The sequence below is a fragment of the Pieris rapae genome, chromosome 22 (assembly GCF_905147795.1).
Source record: "Pieris rapae chromosome 22, ilPieRapa1.1, whole genome shotgun sequence".
Taxonomy (NCBI): Eukaryota; Metazoa; Arthropoda; class Insecta; order Lepidoptera; family Pieridae; genus Pieris; species Pieris rapae.
In genome coordinates, this window is record NC_059530.1 from 2,421,019 (window position 1) to 2,437,196 (window position 16,178).

Consider the following 16,178-nt stretch of genomic DNA (forward strand, 5'->3'; position numbering starts at 1 on the left):
TCTGCCTTTTATTAAATTTAAGAAATGTATTAAAGAAAAGCTGTGTAAAAAGGCTTACTATAAAGTTAGTGATTATCTAGTTGATAAAAGGGCCTGGGACTAGTGCTGGGCAGGCTACTTCTAATTAATTTGCTATATTTGTTTTAAATATTGTAGAATTGTTTGATGATTTGCTTTTTTTTCAAAAACAGTACCGAGAGTTTTTGACGCCGGCTTTTTCTCTCGGCCAACACCCTCTGTCTTCTTTGCCGATGAGTAGGGATGCCAACAGGCTTGAATTTAATGACGTGGAATAAGTGATACCATTATGATCCTATGTTCCAAAATAAACGTATTTTATTGTATTCTATTAATTTGACACAAGACAAACTAAATACTTAGTGTTATCTTAGTGAAAACAATTGTTTCAAATGTAATCAGCATATTTCAGCATTTTCGTTAGAATTGTTAACTATACAATACCTCGCTCTTCTTTACATGCTGACAACGCGTCTAACTATCGTAAGCAAGAAATTTGTTGTTTTGCAAAGTGTACCAATAAACACTAATTTATTGTTGAATATTGTAACTTAGCATTAAACTGTATACAGTAAACAAATTAGGTTTGTAGCGTATCGTAGATACGCACTAAAAATGTACATACTATTTTGTGTAGTATTCCCTATAAGATTTTGATGTATATGGCAACATAAATACAGGAGAGCAGACTTTTAAGACGAGTGAACATTTCTATAAAAATATAAATTAATTACTGTTGTTTGTTGAAGAAATATACCAATTTAACAAAGATAAAAATGGGTTGTGATTCATAATAAGATAGACCATCCCATAGGTTTAAATAAGTTAATTCTCATTTACAAACATAAGCCACAAAAAGAAATTGTACGTATATATATCACGCATACGTCGTACGCTGTTATTGCATCCGTCCGTCTATCAAAAAACTTTGCTGGCGTATTCGAAACAGGTCCGTTACTACTATTTCCCGGATCTCAGAAGACAGGACTCCGAAATAGGTACCGTATTCGGCTCTGATTTTAGGTAGATATGATTTGTAGTATGGTGTGGGGGTTGGAGTTTTTTTTTATAGAACAGGGGCAAACGGGCAGGAGGCTCACCTGATGTTAAGTGATACCGCCGCCCATGGACACTCTCGATGCCAAAGGGCTCGCGAGTGCGTGGCCGGCCTTTTAACATTTGGTACGCTCTTTTCTTGAAGGACCCTAAATTTACAAATTTGGAAGAAATAGAAACGCAGTAATTAACGCAAACTAGGTAACTGAGGAATGTGTGAAATATATCTTAAGGTTAGATTTAAGATGTATTAGACCTACTCGTATAAAAACTTAAAGCTTAGTCCCTGAGGATCACGCCCCATAGGGAGGGGCAATCGAAATAGCTGGGATAACAACGTGGAGTATGGAGACTGCGGCTAACCAAATTGGAACATGATCTCACTGAATTAAAATAATAAATTAATAAAGAAAAATCTTTATTAAATTTAATTGAATTTGTTTTTTTTATGTTTTGAAAATTTACTTACTGTGTTTTGTAAACAATTTCGTATTGATTACTTCCTATAACCTATAAGTTTCTTAAGTAAACAATATAGTTTATATACATATAAACATATCCCCATATGCAACTCACATATTTTTTATATTATATATTATAAGAATTTTAGAAAGGCTCAGAACATGGAACAAAAAGATCTAAAAATCGACTTATGTGGTACAGAAAACCACTAATTATAGTAATTGTAAAAGTTTAGTATATTATTATTATATCGTGTTTTTATAGAAGGTATGACGGCTGTGGTTTTTTGCCAGACAGACGCTATCTTTTGCTCTTTTTACGCCAGTGTATAGTGCATTTCAGTCTATATATAAAATTAATAAATAACAGACTTTGTTTTAAAACGTATGCAATTGTTGTTGTGTTGTTTGAGGTTTTTATATACTGTTTTGATGTGTATAAGGTGGAAAAAATCCGGCGAAAGGTGGAAGCGATGAGTCAACCTGCAGTATCATTTAATTATTATAATTAGTACTGATGCAACGAATTAATAAATATTATAATTAAAATATTTTTTTGTTAATAATGTTTGATTTTAATCGACTTCTTAAGGTTTACCTAGTGACGGAGAAAATATATATATATTCATTCGTTCATGAAAAAATGTTTGCGTTCAATTTAAAATTCAATTATTTGTTTAAAAGTAAATTCCTTTGCTATGACGTAAAAGTCGTAGCGAGATGTTATGAAGCCTTGGCTGTGATATAAATTAATACTGGAGGTACCTGGAGGTATAAAATATAAATTTCAAAATATTCTATCAAATATACTTAAAAATAATGAGATTTCTATACATGCAAACCTTTGCCATAATCTTTATATCAAAAGCAACTTGTGTTTTTTGGAATGTTGTCGTAAAAAAATAGGTATTTCTAGTTAAATCTTTATTTGTTTATGTGAAACAACAGTAAAATTACATCGTAGAATAACATTTTATTTTTATATTGTCAATACGAATCCTTGTATTAAACAAGTTATAGGAATAACAAATGGAAATTTACAAAGTGAAGTGCAGCTGTCAGTATTGGGAAAACCTATAGCAAAAGACGGTTTCACAATACTTATGAAATATTTCATTTTGGTTCTTTTTTTGCACTTCTGTTACTCTTAGCTCTGTGCTGCTCTATGTGAAACGTATCTGCATCTTGCACTGGCTCCAAGTCTCCGCCAACCGTTGTCTTCCCCGTATTCTGGGTATTTACTGGCTCTAGAAGATCGTTTGAAGAGCGCTGCTGATAAACGCCGATTAGCCAGCAGATCAACTTAAATGTCATTGCTTGTGGAGGCGTCCATGCGTCGGGTTGCCTCTCTCCCTAAAATATGGTGAGGGGGCCGATGGCTGGCCATGCGTCATACTCGTGAACGGGTGCTACTTGTGGTGCCTGGTCGTACTTGAATTCGTGTATGCGGTGATATTAGTTGTTTCTACAACGTATTTGCGTGTTGTTCTCACGAGTATGTAAGTGCGTGCTCCTATTTCACCATGCCTCCTGCTGATAGAGGACAAATCTTTGTTATAATTTATTTTATTATTCTTTATTACTCAAGATGTGACATGGAACATGGTGTAATTGTTGCAGCTCTTTACAAACGTTGTGTAAAAAACACTTGGCGATTAAAAAGAGTAGCGGAGAGTTTATTGCCAGTTCCGTTCCGTTCCGTTCTACGCCCTTGATTTGAGAACTGGCAGTGAATGTAAAATTAGAATCATTTAATGTATATTTCTTTTTTTGACGTTCATAAGTGTACATTATGTTACCTATATGAAAAAATGATTTTTATTTATTTATATAAATAAATAAAAATCATTTTTTAGGCATACACATTCTAAAACAATGTGTATGCCTAAAAAATACAAGGAAATATGACATCACAAATTTAACACACTTACACATCAATTACATTAGAACTTAAGCTATATCAAAAGAAAAACTAAAGAAACGATTTTGATTTGATTTCTCATCTTTAGTATCTGATAAACTTCTGATCTCTGTACCCATTTTCTTGATTAGTTTCTTCTACGCTTGGCGATTTCTGTTTCTTATGTTTTGTTGTTCCTTCAGTGTATAAGCGAATATGAGATGAGAAATGTATAGAACACTGGGATAACCACCCGATACGAGTTAAGAATTTCACGGCAAAACCACGCCTTTTTCAGAGAGAGATCCTAAACCGTGACCAAGAACACTCATCGTCTTCTTACACCTAAACCCACAAACCACCTTAATTCAACGCTTCCTTCCTAGTGCACCAATCCTGTCTAAACCCTGAAGATCCTGCTTTGAGCTACTTATGTATCATCTACACAATAGAAGGTACGTCACCAAAAAGTAAAGCATCCCTTATAACTCAATCACAGCCGGTGTTTCTTTATCAAGTACTGAGCCCTGAGCACACCTTTTCGGTCATAGACTCACCATCATCAAGGTGCCAAAGATTAAGAGGAACCTCATGAAAGTGAAGCACAAGGAAGCTGAAGGAGCACGCCTAATAAATTCCTGTTATCTCTTTTTTAAAGATCGCATTCAGAATATTTTATACCGGAAGTTCTATCCCTTAGTAGGCCGGAAATATTAATCCAATAGTTTATCACAGTTCATGAAACTATTGTTGATACTACTGTTTTGTTTTCTTCACATTAGAAATTTTAAAACCCCTTCATCAAGGAGCACATGGTGTCCCGATTTTAATAGATCTTCAAACATTTATTGATAAATGGATGAAAGTTTTTAAGAATAAAAAGGGAATTGCAAACATATTATTTATTCTTAGATTCCTCTTAGAATCCTATTTTTTTATTATTATTATTATTATTACTATATAGGTCAAGAATATTGCCTTAAAACTTTAGATATTAACTTTAATAACCAACTTTAATAAAGAAAGCTACCAGTTTGACCTAGGTATAGGATATTGTATCAAGGTAAACAATTAGTTTAACAGGTTTATCATCTTGGGTCTTCCCTTTAATTTTTGCTTTTTATCTACTCTGCGTCATACATTTGGTTCAAGACGATTTCTCAGGGACCGGGTTGAAATTGTTAGGAAACCCCTAAGCTCGATTAAGGTTATATTAAAATTAAAAATTACGCCTTTAACCTCGAAACATAATGTTTCCTTATTTAACATATATTTTTTATGGTGTATGTGACTTATCTCGTTTTAACTATAACCGTTTACAATGTAATTAAAAAGCATAAAACACTGAGTTTTTGCTATTTAGTAGAAATATAAATTTTCCATACCAATTAAAGGCACTTTTAACACACAAAGAATTGTGGTTTATGTGTGTTCCTATAATACTTCTGTTAAGTGTGTATCAAAGATGTCGAGGCAATGGCGTTACTGTCATCTGTCATTGTCATTGTATGTCACATCGCTTATAAATAAAAAAATAAAAAAATCATTGGTGGAATTGTGATTTACACAGAAGTCGCCATTAAAAATTAAGTGAAGTGAAATAAATTTGTCAATCTAAACGGCAAATTATCGGCGCACACTATCGATTTGTTGGGTCTAAGTCAATCCGGTTTTTTAACGATGTTTTCCTTCTCCGATTCAGCTTATTTTGAATGCGCACATAGAATGAAAGTCCATTGGTGCACCGCCGGGGATTGAACCTACGTTCTCAGCGATGAGAATTGCACGCTGAAGCCGCTTGGCGAACATTGCTCATAGCTCATAATTTAGCAAAGTCAATGCAAAGTCAAGTCAAAGAACCAATAGTGCTTTTTAATCATAATTAATTAATGTTTGTTAACGTTTGGCACACAGTTACATCGGTAAAAAAAACAAAATACTATTTTTAATTCGACAAGCAAGCAAGCGAGATTATACAAATATTACATAAAACAATTATTTAACAAAACAAAAATTTGTAATAAAAAAAATACAAAAAACTAAAAAAAAGGACATTTATAGGATAAACGTGCAGGCTCATCTGATGTTAAGTAATACCGCCGCCCATGGGCACTCTGAATGGCTCTCGAGTGCGTTGCCGGCTTTTTATGCCTGCCTTTTTAATCTGGATATCGGCGGGCTTTGACCAAAACGCGTTCTATGGAAAGGAGAGACACATGGAATAATGATATGCCTGGTATCAAGAGGGTCCAGAAAATATAAATTTATATACCTTCTATCAACCAAATCGGGCAATCAACCCAATTATTAAATATCTTAAACAAACGAAATATCAATCAATTTATCGATTGGAGATACACGAAGTTATATCTTTGAAATCTGATTGGAGCAGCAAGCAATCCTTGAAGTTACTTACTACTTCCTTAACAAGACAAAATCTCCTTTAAATCATCTACTTTGATCTTCTGATTGATACATATACGGTGTTATATATGTATCAATCAGTGTATATATACGTCAAACTTTAAGATAAGTGGCTTCCCTATAATTATTATTTTCTATAATGATTTTCAAAATTTAGTTTTTTGATTTTTCGTTACTATTTTTTTTAAATGCCCCATTAGATTTTTGCTTTGCGCAATTCGATGCGACATTGTTTGGCTATAAATAATTAATACACTTCTTGTTTTTCCAGTTAATGAAATTGATTATGCTAGTTATATGCAAGCGTGATGCATATGTAGATAATTATGGCAATTCAACAGTGATATACGGATCATAATATGTTACTCGTGGAACTGTCTAGAACTGTAGTTTTCTGAGGTTCCAGGACATGCAGGCTATTAAATTATATGTTATCTTATCTTGAATATAACAATAAATAATAATTAGTTATAAAAAAAACACATAATTAATGAATTGAAGTCTATATATTTATATATATACTAGCTGACCTGGCAAACGTCGTTTTGCCATGTATATCATTTATAATAAAAAATAGGGGTTGATCGTAAAGGGTTGAAAAAAATTTATCTAAACATTAAAAAAAATATTTCAGGGTGGCCCACCCTTAACATTTAGGGGGATGAAAAATAGATGTTGTCCGATCCTCAGACATACCCAATATGCACACAAAATTTCATAAGAATCGGTCAAGCCGTTTCGGAGGAGTTTAACAACAAACACCGCGACACGAGAATTTTATATATAAGATATATATATGTAAACATTTTTATACTTCATTATATATAAATAACATAAAATAATAATTTGTTATAAAAAGTCGCAAATTCACCCACACAAAATAGGCATGTAAATGTCATATTAATTATAATGTTATATTTTTAAGAACAGTTTATTATAATTGTTGTCAAAGCTGATGGTCTAAATATTATCCCACGCTTTAAAGGCAACCTACCCTTAAAAATAAAGAAGAAAAGTGTACTTATTCTTATCATTCCGGCAACACAATTCTTCTATTAATTCTTCTATTTCTAGCAGTGAACCCTCTTTCACTCTGTTCTAAAAAAAACACGTTCTCATTTTTTTATTGAAAAATTCAGTTAAGAATTCTGCGTAATGACGGTACCTTCCTTTAGTAACGTTTTTAATATCCTGATTTACCTTATATTATACATACATAATAAGAATGAACTAAACAGCAAATTGTCGATACTAACATAATAATCAGTTAGGCCTTCGGAAAAGGCAATTATACCGCCTGGTCAATCTTTGGCAATGGATAATATTACATATTTCAAAATTACTTTATAGCTGAAAGGTTTCAGTGGCACTAAATCCATTTTAGGTCTAAGCCTCAGATTTCTGTATCTGTTTTACGATCATTTGACAATCTAATCGGCAAGTAATCAGTCTTCTGTGCCTAAGACACGCCGTTAGCTGTTTGGCTAGAGCCAATAATAGGCAAGCCGGTTTCCTCACGATGTTTTTCTTCACCGTTCATCCATGTCCATAGGTGTACAACCTACCAACAACTTCAGGGATAATAGTCGGCATAGCCAACACGTATTCACTTTCCATACAATTCATATTTCTATAAAAAAAAACATAATGATTTCTTTTTGAATGATGCATTCAAATTTCATGCTTCGTTGACATGTATTTATATTGTTTTTTGTTTTATTTGTAAATTTCCATGTTTGACATGCATATTTTTTACGTATAGACATTTAGGCAAGGTTACGAAGATACTGGCAGCGTTCCCTCTATGAATAGTTAGACTAATTCTTTGTCCGAAGTAGCTAGTAGGTAGTTATATTACTTAAATATTATTAATAATATATTTAAATTACTCAAATACTGATTAGACTACATAATGTGCCGCTTCAACCTTGATCTATAAAGTATGTAAGTTACAATATATCGGTAATAAAACTTAATAATTTGATAAATAATTATTCATTTAATCTGGCGGCAAGTAGGTGGCCCACAAAGACATTCTTTCGATCTAAGTTTTATGGGTTTTTGATATCTAACACAACCTCAGTATATACTGTTCTTTTACAGATTAAATAGGTTTTTAAAAAACCCATAATATAAATAAATGCATTATATGCAATCTAGAATTATCTCTAGCGCATTCTAATGCTTCAAGGAATTTATAATGACCAAGGTAAAACTCGTTAGAATATAGGTGTTGCCATATCCAGAGTGTAATTAAGTGTACTTCCTATAAAACTATTTAAAGTTGCATACAATACTTATATTCAGTATTTGTAAAATTGTTAACCTACAGTAATAATAATAATAATTAGAAATTGATAGATAGAAAATTAATACACATTTAAATACTTATTTATCGAGCGAGAAAATTACCAGCTCTGCGGTTCAGTACGTGGGTAACACTGAAACACTGTTTAGAGCTAGCCAGTTAGAAACATTGCTAACGAAAACTTTTTTGAATTTAAATTTTAGAACTCTGTGGTAATGTTGTATATTGCAATTATTTGTCATTTGTTTTTGTGAATTGGCGGCAAATCTAAAACTCTTTTACTCGTGACAATGAACCTAACGCGAGAAAATTTTCGCTTCTTTCTGAAGATGCGGTGAGACCATACGAAAATTCCATAGAAGAGGAATGGACCCACCCAGGACCAAGAATCTCTAATAAAGGAAACAAAATCTAAGTTGAAACAAAGATTTTGTTTATTGTACACTTATATTTTTATATGTGCGAATTTAACTAAAAGAATTTGGATATTTTTTTCCGATAAGGTTTGTATAGAAGATAATTTAAATAGCAAACAATCTTCAAAGTCAATATAATTAGTAAGTGAATGCAACAAGACTGTGAGAGATCTAACATTACTGATGAATTAGTCAAACCCCCAGCAGCCAAGTCATTGCAGATAGACAGAACACGACAGAGTATGTAACATTCTCGCGTGATTCCTCTGAAACGGCTTGACTAATATTGAAATTTTATGTTTATATACGGTTGGTTTAAAATTAGGACGAAAGCTACTTTTTATAAATCTAATAAGTGAGATTGCCCCGCACAATTTTATTTAAACATTTTTTTTATTAATATAAATATAATCCAATTTTTTATAGCTAAATAAGTAGTAAGTCAGTTAATAGTATAGGTTTTTGATCGTTATTATCTCTGGGACCACACAACAATACAAAGATGAAGAATAAAAATCATCATATACAAATGTGCGCAATAATAAACCGGCTATTATTATTATAATAAGTCAATATTGAATTAATAATAAATCTCCATAAACAATATTTTTGAATAATTGAACAAATGACGTCCATACAATGTATACAGTGACGTATATTTAAAGTCCAGGTTAGGTAAAAAAAATTACCGGTTTTTCAAATATTAAAATTTATCTTCATGGTTTGAGGTTTGTTATGGGTTATATTTTGGGCAAATCAAATTTTATATTGCCAACTTTAGCGGTTTTATAGAGTTCCTTCCCCATTGTATTTATTAATTAATAATAATTATTTTCTGTTTAGGTGTAAATATAAAAACAAATTTGAAGGAATTATTATAATATCTTAAATTGAATTGTTGTTTTTTTATCGGGATTTTAAAGAATATTAGTTCTTTTATATTGAGTTTGCGAAATAAGGCAGGCGTCGCTACCCAGAGACACCCATTTTAATGCTCGGGTACGTTGCTGGCCTTTGAGGGAGGAGTACCTAAATGACAGTTAAACGTTTTTAAAGTTATATATTGACCAAGAGATACTGTATATTACGAAAAAAATAACTCAACAATAAACAAGAGAAGTTATTTAAACATAGTAAAATGAATGCCTAGATATTCAAATGCATCTCAGTTTAGATCTATGTTTTATTTAGATCATGTTTTATGTTATGCCATATTACAGACTTATGTTGTGACAATTGTCATGTAATTTTGACACGGCTGACCAAGGCTAAGATGGTGTGATGGACCTCGAAACAGTAGTGGCATAGTTTAAATAGGCGAAAGCTACTTGCGAAGGCTCATAAGGGCCTGATCCATGGCTGTACAGCACTTGTTGACGATAATGAAGAAGCTTTTTTGGCCTTTAAAAACGTTTTTATGAATACCGGATATTATATATACAACGGACCTATTGCGAGTCTAAGTGCTGAAACCTAGTACACAAATCAATAAGTATTTATTAAACTACAGTCACCACAGTATTTCATTGTTGCTTGATCATAAAGCTTTTGTTTTGCCGACGCCATATTGAAAGTTTGAAGAGTTTAGATCCGACTTCGAGAGTGGCAGAAATTTCTAAATTTAAATGAACCCCCAACAGGCTCGACAAGTAATGAAACGTCAAAATCCTTTGCCTGTTTTGTTAACTGGCTGAATATCTGTCAGGCCGCTAGTTATACGGCGCTGTTTAGTTAAATGGCTAGGGCAGAAAGTGGAACTAAATTTTAATGAATCCCTGAACAATGAACTGGCTAGACAAGTAATGAAATCGTATCGATCCTAATCATTTGCCTAGCTGTTTGATCAACTGGCTGAATATCTGTCAGATCGCTAGTTATACGGCGCTGTTTAGTTAAATGGCTAGGCAATTCATTGAACGGCTTATTAAGGTAGTTGACTGCGACATAAATATTATTTTATATTTCGCCCGAACCCAGACGTCACGAAGCGAACCTTTGATTATCCAAACTTAATATTTTTTTTCTTTTTCGTTTAAATTCTAGATTAACAAGTTTAACCCGTTTCTTGAATTTGCGTCATGGTACATCTAACTTCGCAATATGATTAATGTTTTTGAATTGTAATTATATAAACACATTATTTAAAATATTATATACTCGCTCATAGATTTGTTGTTTTGTTTTACTTGTAGTTCATGGTATCATCTGATTCTAATTTAGGTTAATTAAAAGTGATGATTCTTAGTCCAAACGAGCTGTGTAAAGGGTTGTATGTTCCGTGTTTCTCAATAAAGAGATCTGTAAGAGTACCAAAGTCACTGCACATAGCAAAAAGGGCGTATAAGCTTAAATGAGCGGGGCACATTACGGATGCACGATGGGGCACGATGGGACTGACATTATGGGGTGCACATTTGACCAAGTGAGGATGGGTAGGCGTTGGATAGGGTCCGTTCAAGTATTACGTAAACAGATTAACTGCAATGTATCCCCCCTACAAATTGTCAGTAAAAGTAAGCAAAGCTTTTAAAAACCATACAACATAAACGTTTTATTTTTTTGTAGGAATCCTCGAAAATGAATTTCATTTTCGAGCATAGACTATGTGTGGGTAATATGTGTATAAAGAATAAAAAATCTCAGACCCTCCTCCCCCCACTGGTGGTTACGTAGTACTTGAGCGACCCCATACAAGTCGTGGAACAATTTAGGGGAAAGGTATATATATATCCAGCAGTGGTAGTCAACAGCCCTTCGTGAGGCGCTGAATAAAAGAGGCATTTTAGTAAATAATAATAATACCTACTATTAACTAATACACTTGTAATATTTCGCTTCTATGATGACGTCATACCTTAAACAAAGTTATCCTGTAGGACATCTTAGTAGTAAAGAATAATTGGTGTGAATGTTTAGTAAAAAATATCTTATTTTGATAAATCTTTTGGCCTCTATTGTATTCACAGTAATTGTTTTTCACTAATATTTTTAGCTTTTAATTCGTATAATTCAGTGGCAAAAACTCCTTCTTGGGCACAGAAACCTTCTAATATGTGAGCCTTCTGCGTCTTGTAGATTTTTGGGTTTTAAGACGTATTGGTTTACAATCTTTGCTTCCACCGAGGCAAGGGTTTGTATACATTATAACATCTATAAATACAGCCTTCGACCGCACAACCTTTGAATTTAGAGCACGCTTAAGACACATGACAGACTCAGAGATTATACTCAAACTCAAAATAACTTTATTCATTAAGGTAAACAAATACACTTATGAACATCAATAGAAATGATGTTACCAAGATTCTAAATTTACATTTACTACCAGCTCGCAAGTAGTTTTCTTTCGTTCGTTCGTTCTTCTTGGCAAGAAGAACTGGTAAGAACAAATGGCAAGAAACTCTTCGCCACACTTTTTTATTATATTTCTTATTGATTAATTTATGATTAACGAGTACCCTTATGAACGTAACAAAAAGGATTATACATTAAATGCTTCTAATTTTACATTTACTACCAGTTCTCAAATCAAGGGCGTAGAACGGAAGAGAAGAACTGGCAATAAACTCTCCGCCACTTTTTTGTGGCTATTTTGTGCTGTAAATATTAGACTGAATTCCTAAAAATTTAATTTTATACACAAAGAAACGACTACGGTGATTAGTCCCAATGATTACTTAAATATTGTATTATTATTAGTACATTATTATTAGCATGATATTTATAATACTGGAGGAGCACTAAACAAAGATCAACAGAATTTGAATATTTTGAATCAAATCAGCCTTGGATCTAAGGCCAAAGCTTTTGGAGGATTTTAATTGGCGTTTGTGGCCTTGTAAAAGAAAAATGTATATTGGAGGTTATTTTTGGACGTTCCTGAATACACAAATGCATTGATTTGTAGATTTTTTTTACTTTTGTTATTTGGAAAGTGTATGCAATGTTATAATTTAGAGGTTATAACAAAGATGATTATTTTGTAACGTACAACATTTTTGTTAGACCTTTTATTAAAAGATCCTCTGTCTAAAAGTTATTTATATTATACACCTTATTTGCAGTCTTTACCGCGCATTTTCATAACCACAGATTATGAAAAGAAATCTGACAATTTATATTTCATTAATTCCAATACAAAAATGAATACGTCAACATTGCAACTGTTATGTATACAATTAAGGATTTTAGAATTGAAATGAGCATTAAAAACTAATAATATTTTATTAATCAGGGCTAAAACCATTATTCATTAAGGTCATTGCCACTATTTTAGGAATTAGTTGGTTCTTTTTTTAAAGGTTTCTTCTATTCATAGATATTTTAATGATATCTCCACCGGAACAAGGTTCGACGTACACCGTGATGAAATTCACGACACAGAAGATAATAATAAAAAAATAAGTCAGAGCCCATACGCGGGGCCTCCAAAATGGAGAGCCCCACAATGGAGACTTAAATTAATAAATTATTGAAAGGTTTGACTTAAAAAATCAATTCAAAAAACTGTTGCCGCGATGCCTCTAGAACTCTAAGGTCAGCATTGTCTGAGCCCTTACTCTGTTGCGATATCAACACTTGAGAGAACAACATCGTAATTGTTTTACTTCGTACTGTTACGCGGTAATTGATTGGGATCTTTTAAAAAAAAGATTTATTGATTTCGATAGAGGTATATTATAAATTCGGATCGGATAGGAGATAGGACAACGGCTGACTTGATGGGAAATGAGAGGTTGTTGTTGCAGGGAAAGAAATGATGACTTGGGAATAAGGCGGGATTTCTCGGCGATATAGTATGCATTGAGGAGTTGTAACAGTACGGTTTCCTGGAAGAGATGGCTTGTTAGCGATAATGCTGTAAAAAAGTTTAAAAGTCAGATATAATCGCCGCTTTTAGACATTACAGAGTAAGGTCGCAGTCCAAAAAGTGATTTATCAGGACGAAACTGTATCGTTCAGATGTCCAGTTCCACCCATTCAATATTAACGTTTTTTAAATAATTAAAAACTGAATTTAATATGTTTTATTATACATACATTGAACGGAGATTTAAATTTCCAAAATATTTTTAAAACAATATTTATATTTCAAAATCCGACATCCCTAGTTAAAAGGTTTTTTTAATGAGGCAGGCAAAATTATGAATATTTTGGAAAAAATAGGATTTTAATCATTACTGATTATGAAAAACGCTTGCGATCCGAATATATAGCAGGGACTTTTGTATACAATATATCATTGAATCCATACTGGCCACTATAATGTTCCACGAAAAGTCTTTAATTTATCTTTATATTAATATATGTTACCGATTTATTTTATGCCGATTAATTTATATACGTTAAGTAAATTAGATTTCATTAATCTGTGTCAGTATTATAATGATACTTAACTCTATAACCTCCTATGATATAACATTATTATGATACTAAATATTCTAATATAATAACTATCCTTAAAATGTAATAACTAAAAGATATTATTAAAAGGAGTCCCGTTAGGCAAGGATCCGAAGATACTGACAGCAGACACACAATTAACGATTTTAAAATTTGGCAGCACGCAAAGAAAAAGCTAAAAATGATTTATTTATTACTACAACACACTACATAAATAGTTTATAATTACTAAGTTAATAGACTAATTCTTTGTCCGAGGTAGCTGCCAGCTCTTCGGTCTTCTGTGCGTCTTTAAGAACACACATGGGGAAGTTTAAAACTGAAGACCAATCAATATAATACAAATTCCCTAAAGAACTTACACCCAAAAAATAAAATAGACAACCGCCTTTATCTCTAAATCAGCAGGCACGCATATTAAACTGCTAGTTATAATGAACATATCAGTTAGTATTAAATTTTTTGCTCGAGAGTGGCCAAGCATGCTCTGAGCTCAAAGTATAGTATACACTAAAAACCACTTATTTATTTGTTTTGGTAATGTTTAGAGCAACACATATTTGGCAGAATTAGTGCCTCTAATACTGGTTTTCATCCGGTTCTGTTTAAAACTCTGAAGGTCATATTTTAAGTTCAAATCAGGCATTATTAAAACTTAGTAATTATATATCACTCATATATATTTTTTAAATTGAGGCAGATTTTTATTTCTCTGGCCGAATTCACGGAAGTTGCTAGTTTTATTAACACAACGCTACAACCTTTTTGGTCTGAACCTCAGAGTGCACAGAACCATAGTGTTGAACCATAACCATAACCAATGCTGCCAGAGTTACAATGCAACAGGGACCAAAATTTTTAATTTTTTTTTATAGAACAGAAGGCAAACTTTAAAAATTCGCGAGTGCGTTGCCTTTTAAGTATTGGTATTTTTTTTAATTCATAAAGTTATCAATATTATAAATACTGTATATTTGTGTGTTTATTCTTTATTCGTTTTATCTATTAAATGTCCCTAAATACCTCATGACATCATAATCAGCTTCCGTTTTGCTACGCTATGCTAAAATAATTTTTGAATTTAATATTTCCCGCCAGTCATTTAATTAAAAGGAGGTTGTAATTGTTTATGAAAATGTTTTAGAATCAGGTTTTTATAATAGATGGAACGACGAACCAAACAAAAAATTTAACGATGTATTTTTCTAAACAAATTGTTAAGATGCTTCCTATTTTAGAGATCTTTTTCGTTTCGGAATGAACAAAAAATAAAGACGCGTGCCAGTCACAGAAGACTGATTACCTACCTGCTTTTTAAAAAAATCTTATAATACAGTCTTTGAATATATTTTAGATCAGTAAACTTTACAGAAAAAGCCGTAATAAAAAAACTGTTGGTATTTCAAGGTCAAGCATGCAGAAATCTGATAAAGACACCTAAAGAAGTGCGCCAAGTACGACTCCCGGGCAAACAACAACATTTTGGATTTGAAATACCAAAGTAAAGATATAACAGCCACAACCAACTTAATAGACGTACTTTATCATGCTCGTACACAAAAATTCCGATGGGCAGGACACCTTGATACAAGGACAACAGATGGACATTAGAAACTACAATATGGGAAGGACCTGCGGGTAAATAAAAAGAGGCCACCCAAGGAAAAGATGACGAGATCGGATCGACGAGATGATTATAGTATCTGGTAAAGACTGGAGCAGAGAAGCAAAAAATAGAAAAGCATGGTGTCAACTAGAGGAGGCCTTTGTACTACATGGGGTTCAAATAACATAGTTGAATAGTTATAAGATAAAAATATTATTTAAGGTTGTTGGATATAAATGGGCTTTATTATTATTATTGTGTGTCCCGTCAAAATCAAATAATTTTTATCAGATTTTTTCATAAATACACTTTTTTTTCTTCTGTCTCATAGCCTCAATCACTTTTACAATATGCATTCCTTCGTAATATATAATATGTATGTGTGATAAAAAACTTGTTTAGCATAAAACAAAAACACAGCCGCTATAATTGTACGATTTTCGATCTTACCATGAATTGGTAGCGATTGAATTTTCTTTCTAAATATGAAACGTGACAACGATCTCTATGACTATTCTAATTTACTTATCTGTGACGCAAGCGTACGCTTTATTTCATGTGCGGCAATATGCTGGTCGTACGTAAT